At 38.7% G+C, this 7,267-nt stretch overlaps 1 non-coding gene across 1 annotated transcript; it reads left to right on the top strand.

The window, feature by feature from the left end:
- Positions 1-396: 396 nt before the first annotated feature.
- On the top strand, positions 397-469 carry TRNAI-AAU (transfer RNA isoleucine (anticodon AAU)). The gene has a single exon. It is a non-coding gene; the product is annotated as a tRNA-Ile (tRNA).
- The last annotated feature ends 6,798 nt before the right edge of the window (positions 470-7,267 follow it).

Genomic DNA, 7,267 nt, shown 5'->3' with positions numbered 1-7,267 from the left:
GAAGTAAACAAGAAACAATATTGTACCACGCGGGGACTGGGGTCAGAAATGAGTGCCACTCTTAAAAATTCAAGGTGAGGAGTGATGGGACCCATCATTTAACTCACTGGTCTAACCCCTGCAAAACCAGATAGATCCTAGAGAATGACAGGTTACCACAACCTCAGCCAAGTACTACGCAGTTGCCACTGTGTTGCTAGATGCGACCATCTTTGCTGGAGAAGATCAGTAAGACCTCAAGTATAGGCAGCTGCTGATTTGGTGAATGAGTCTTTTCCAGGCCTATGGAGGATTAGAACCTGTTCACATTCCCATGACACAAAGAACAGTATATATTACAAGCTCTCCCAGGGGGTCTGTGTCTCCTATTTTCTGTTAAAATATAGTCTGGGGTGGGGAGGGTGTAGCTCAGTGGTAGAGTGCATGCTTAATATGCACGGGGTCCTGAGTTCGATCCCCAGCACCTCTGTTAAATAAAAAGCAATAAATAAATAAACCTAATTACCTCCCCCACAAAACAAAACAAACAAACCAAAATAAAATATAGTCCGAAAAATAGCATCCCTCAGAACATCACATTGACCCACTGTATTGAATGATATCAGGCAAACGTTCCAGGTAGCAAGAGATGACTGGCATGCTGGAGACTTTGTAAGACACATACACTCCAGAAAGTGAGGTATACACCCTGCACATCTCAGGAACCTGCCACATCAGCAAAATATTTAGGGGTTCAGTGGCCTGGAGACTGCCGGAATAGCACATCCACAATAAAGTATGATTTATTACATCTTGTAATTCTCACCAAGAAGAAGGAAGCACAAAGCCTAGTAGGCATCTTTGGAGCCTAGACACAGCATATTCTGCAGCTGGTATATTTTTCAACCTACATACTGGGAGACAAAAGGCTCGGTGTAAGACAGGGCTCTGTAAAAGATCCAGGCTTAGCGCCAACACCTCTGTAGCATGGGCTTGGAATCCCATTGGACCCTGCAGTATAAAAAATATCAATATTAGTAAAAAGTTGCCGCGTGGTATTTGAGACAAGCCCCAATGAGAGAATCACAATGCAGAGCTTCACAGTTTTAGAGAAAGGCCATTCCATCTTCAAATACTGGGACTTGGTAAAGACATTGTGTCTGACAATGAGGTTATGAGAGATCATATGTCCACAGCTGCAAATCTCCAGGAGTTTCTTTTAGGTAGAAAAATTCCCAATGTGAGTCATACCCAGTAACAATCCAAGACAATAGCAGTGGTACGTCTGGAGTCAAACCAGCATAAGACCAGAAGCACGAGCAAGCTCCATGAGCAGACAGCCCAGACCTGCGTCTCATCACCACTGTGGTACTAGTATCTGTCTCTTAGCTCACACTGAGGGATGGATTCCTTATGACCAGGTGACAGGGGAGGAAAACCTCAAGCTTGATTCATGGATTGTCATCCTGGAATGTGGGTGCAAGTTGAAAATGGATGACTCCTCTCAATATAATGCCACTCAAATATTGCCTTGGAAAACAGTGGAGAGGAAAACATCCTCCTAGGGGGCAGAGCTTTAGGAAATGTATCTGTTTGTTCATTTTATGTACAGAGATTAGTGACTTGGGGTTAGAATATATACAAATAGACTCATGAGCAGTGCAAATAACTTGATTGACTGTTCAGGGACTTGGAAAAGGAAGATAGGAAGATTGGAAGATTGGAAGATTGGAAGATTGGATACAAGGAGGTCTAGCATAGAGGCATGAGGATGGTACGCAAAAATAGACATGAAGTGTGAAGACATTCATTTTAATGTCCATCAGAGAACATCCACCATGGATGAGGCACTAAACAAGTAGAAAAAATTACTCAACCAGATGGCATCAGCCAACTCTGACATCAGCTATCCCACTGCTGGCACAGTGGACACATGGCCATAGTACCAGGGATGGAGGATATTCATGGAGTAGACATGGACTCCACTTACAAAACATAATCTAGCTTCTGTTGCTACCAAATGTCTGACCTTCTAGCAAGAAACTAACTTTGAGCCTCTGATATGGCACCATCTCTTGACCGCTTCCTGGCATGATGATCGCAATATATTCCTTCAACCCTGGAAAGGACTAGAATCTATTCTGGTAGAAACAGTCACAGCCAGCACCAAGAGCTTACGGAATTCTTGATCTACCAGCACACGATCCCATGTAACATGTCAGACCACTGGTCCCACCTTACAGCAAAATAGATATGATAGTAAGTTCATGACTATAGGATCCACTCAACATATATTGCATCTTTCAGAAGCTGCTGTCCTGATAAAGCCTTGGAATGGCATATTAAAGGCACAACTGAATTGCCAGATCAGAGGTAACAGTTTACAAGGACAGGGCGCCATTTAAAACGTTACAGCATAAATATTAAATCAAAGACCTTTGTATAGTCCTATGACCCCAACTGGAAGAATTCATGGGTCGAGTGACCAAGGTGAGGATGCTGGAGTGGCCCCATTTACCACCATTCTCAGTAGAAGATTCATTTAGAGAATTTGTGTTTCCATCCTTGCAAATTTAAATTCTGCAGGTGTAGTGATTCTAGTCCTCAAATAGGGACAAATTACCCCCAAATTACAGTCCTATTAATATATGAGCTGAGACTGATATTTGGCACTTTGGTCTTCTTGTGTCAAGAGAGTATCAAGAAAGAAGAGAAATCACTAGCCTGACAAGGATAATTGAACCTCACTTGAGAGTATAGGGCTGTTTTTACATCATGGGGGCTGGAAAGAATATATTTCATGCCCAGGCGATTCATTTGGCCACTTGGTACTCCTATGCTAAATTTTGACGATACACAAAAAGTGTAGCACAGCTAACCTGAGATGGGCATGATGACCAGAGGAAGTTAGAGCCCTCGGGGATAAGGGTCTGAGTCATGCCACTAGGTAAGACCCTGATACCAACAGAGGGATTAGCTGAGGGTAAGGAAAATCTGCAATGCAGAGTGGAGGATGGAGAGGACGAGTGTCAGTTTGCAGTTTGGAGGCCAGATATTGGAGTGGCATGACTTTTCAGGCACCTCTACTTCGTTTAATGTAAGTCGTTAGTTTTTCCAAGCATCATACTAGCAGCATGTGAGAATTATCTTCCAGATAAGCTGCCAGAGTGTTAACTGTTGTTTGACAAGATCCCTTACTTAGCTCTGTCTCCCTTCCCATGTGATCTAGCACCCTCAAGACCTAATGCCATGTTCATACTCTGATTCCCACTCTTACATGTTGTCCAGGTTCTGAAGCTTTTTTGCTGAATGAATCCCTCTCTATCCCTAAGCAAGCCCAAAAATTCCTCAGTTGGGTTACATAAAAGCCATCATGAAGAGGCACCCACTGGCCAAACTGGAGGCATTCTGGACATCCAAATAATGATATTAACAGAACATATTGAATAAAATAATTCTATGATGTAAATAAATACAAAAATAAATAAAAGACTGTATAGCAAACAATAAAAAATTCATTCATTCATTCATGAGAAATGGGATATTTACACAGTTCCCCACTACAAAATACTCATTAATGACAGAAAGGAAAATAGTAACTCTACAGTATAGAAGCCTGGAAGTCACTACTTTGATCAATCTGTTGACCAAAATGAACATCGTTAGTAATGGGGCAAACTGAAATCACATGCCACCTGACAGGATGCAATGAAAAGAACACAGCACCGCTACCAAAGACGTGTGATCTGAATCTCACCATGAAGAGATATGAAACAAACTCAGATTAGTGGCATTGTACAATATAACTGTCCTGTAATTCCAAAAGTCTCACAGCCATTGTTATCGACTGAATTGTATCCACTCAAAATCCATATGAATTTTGGGTGGAAGCCCTAATCTGTAGTGTGACTGTATTTGGAGACAGGCTTTTAAGGAGGTAAATAAGGCTAACTGATATCTTAAGGATGGGACCCTAATCTCACAGGTCTGGTGCCCTGGTAAGAAGAGGTATTTCCCTCTCTTTGTCTCTTCATGTATGTGCACAGAGGAACGGCCATGCGAGGACACAACGAGAAGTTAGCCATCTACAAGTCAGGGAGAGGGGTCTCACCAGAAGTCAACTCTGACATCACCCTGATCTTGGACCTCTAGGCTCCAGAGCTCTGAGAAAATACATTTATTTTGTTTAAGCGATCCAGTCTGTGGTATTTTGTATGGCAGTCCCAGGAGACTAAGACAGCATGAAAGCCAGGAAGATTTAAAAACTGGCATTGCCTTTCTAATATGTATACATGAATCTTCAGCAAAATAATTTTTTAAATTATATCTGCTATATTATTTGCCTCAAGTGTCTTCTTTATAAATTTTGTAAGGAACATGTGGTTAACTCCTCAAAATCCAGTTTCCTCCTTCCACCATTATGCAGCAGCAAAATGGTTGAGTAAATTAGCCTGAGCTCCAGGAATGGTGTCTGGGTAGTAAAATGCAACCATTGCAATCACATCACTCTTTTTATGGACTGGTTTCTAACTTTCAGCTTAAACTACTCACAGCTTAGCAATCCCCTGGCACCAGAGTTGTATTTATTAACTAAATTGGCCAAAGTAAGGAAAACACTTGATCAAAGGTTGAGGGAATATCTCTTTATTCCACTGGACATGAATGAAGAAGTAGCCGTCATCCCAAAACTCCAAGTGGGACCAGCCTTAAAATGAAGCACATACTGTGTATACTAGAGCAGAGGAGTTGTAGGAACACAGGTCCTTGACGACATTGTTGAACCACTGAATTAACCAATTAACATTTATCCTAGTCTCCTAGTGATGTGAACTATTTTCACTAACGGTCTAAGTCTCTTTGACTTTTCTATGGCATACAGATGAAAGCATTTTAATTGATGCAGTAACCAATTAATTATTTTTCAACAATTACATAATGAATACCTACTATGACCCAGACACTCTACTACACACAGTGAACAAAGCAGAAAAAAAAGTCTTCCCCTAATAGAGCTTATTCTTTGTTTTGATTCTCCATCCTCTGTCTGCCTTATCTATTATTACTTTATGTGTTGCTTTAATCTTTCACATGCATTCTGGAAGACTTCACAAGTCTGTCCACTTCAGTGCCAAACTGATTTTCTGCACAACTAATTATGTTCTTTATTGGCTCCATTACAGATCTTCCTTTATCTCCTATGCTCTTACTTTCTCACAATCTTCTCCCCATGTGTATCCATTTTGTAACATCCATTTCTATTTCTTCCTTACCTATCAACAACGTAGCTCATATTTTCTATCCTTAGTTTTTCCAAATGAAGAGAATTTCATCTTTATACTACTAAGGATGTAGACAATGTCCTGAAATTTACTTTCTAAAGCATTTTCCACTGGAAGCATATTGTCATCCTTGTAACTTCAACTGTTTTCTATGATTTTTAACAACAAAAAAAATTAAATTCATAATTTCTTTCAGTTTTTAAGTTATATAAACTTCAATTGTTATATATAATACATGTTATACATAATATATAATCACTTTGCATACATTTCTGTGTAAAAAAATTATAAGCAACAAATTTTTCAATGAATAAAAGCATACTTTCTACTATCACGGAAAACAAAGTCTCAAAGAAGATAAGCCCACCCTTGTTTAAAAAATCATTATTCACTTTCCTGACATAAAGAAAAAAGGGCAAATGTAAAAACTTATGATTTCTCAGAGAATAGATTAGGACCTATTGAAACTTTGAAAGAACATAATGACAGATGGGAATTGAATATTAACAGAATATGTCTGAGATATGCTGTCATTCTCTTTTGTGCCTGGAAAAATTATATTCCCTACTCCTCACTTACCACCAGAAAAAGCGCCAGATCTGAAAACCAAAGAGATCCTCCCTGATCATTTTAAACCCTAATAAAGACAGAATCAGAATATGGTAGGATAATTCATGGAGAGGATCAGCTACATATCATCTGTTATCACAATTCAATACATGTAACATTTGTACTATTACACTATTCTATGCTCTGCCTTTGTCCTCTAAACTTCTTCACTTACTATACTACAGAGCAACTATAGTTGTTAAAATGTAATCATTTCACTCCCCATTGTGTAATGAAAAAGAACATATAAGTTAGAGGGATCTGGCCTACTCTGGGTCCCAATATTTATTTTAGTATAACTTTTGAAAATTTGTCTTAATTATGAAATAAGGAGTGTTACAGAGTTGTATAATAAGAATCAATAGAAGTAAATCTGAAAATAAATTTGAAGATATGACTTTGAACCATAGAAATACACTAATAAGTGAGTATTACATATTAAAATTTACAGTGAAGGAGAATTATTTTAAGAATTTTTCTTGCTTTATTAATAAAATAAGATGAAATGTGTCCAGCATATTGATAATTGCATCATTTCACAAAGAGTCCCTAACTTGGATTTCTGCTCCCAGATACATTGTATTTTGTCCATGCTGAACTGAATTTTCCATCTGCTGACCTGCTCATCTAATTGATACAAATGATTTTAAATACGTTTGTTTCATTCCTTAATATTTGTGTTGCCTACATTTTTAGTATCAGTAAAGAACTGTATCATTTTCAATTACTTGCTCTCAGATCATTCATATCAAAAAGGCAGGACTAATTAGCTTAGAAGAGCTAGCTGTCCCTGAAACCACTGAGCAGAATCAGAAGAAGCCTCAGAGAAATTTCCCTGTCAGTGAGTTCCAACTTCTTATTAACATCTTTTGTGATCATGCTGTGACTTTGACAACCATCCCTGAGAAAACAGCTTTGCCAGTTTACATAAAGAACCAAAAGCAGAACTAGGAAATGGATGAAGCCCGGTGTGATCTGCTTTTCATTCTCTTTATACCAGTGAATGAGCAGTTACCCATTCCAAGCTGACCCTGTGTGACTTGCTGCAACATGAAGGGAACGCCAGTGCTGTTATTTCTGGGAGCACTTAACTACAAACAGCTCTCTTGACAGAGCTATGAAAAATTATAAAATTATTTGTGGCCTTGTCATATATGACCTTTATTATGTTGAGATATGCCCCTTCTATGCTAATGTGTTTAGAATTTTTATCATAAATGAATGTTGAATTTTCTCATATGCTTTTCCTCCATCTATTGATGTGATCAGATGATTCTCTTTTTATTCTATTAATGTGATGGATCACATTGATTGATTTGTATATGTCAAACCATTCTTGCACCCCAGAGATAAATCTCACTTGCTCATAGTGAATGATTCTTCTAATGTGCTTCAGAATT

This window comes from Camelus bactrianus, chromosome 35 (genome assembly GCF_048773025.1).
Source record: "Camelus bactrianus isolate YW-2024 breed Bactrian camel chromosome 35, ASM4877302v1, whole genome shotgun sequence".
In the NCBI taxonomy this organism is placed as follows: Eukaryota; Metazoa; Chordata; class Mammalia; order Artiodactyla; family Camelidae; genus Camelus; species Camelus bactrianus.
Note: the sequence above shows the minus strand (reverse complement) of the source record. Positions and strands in the feature narration are given on the sequence as shown.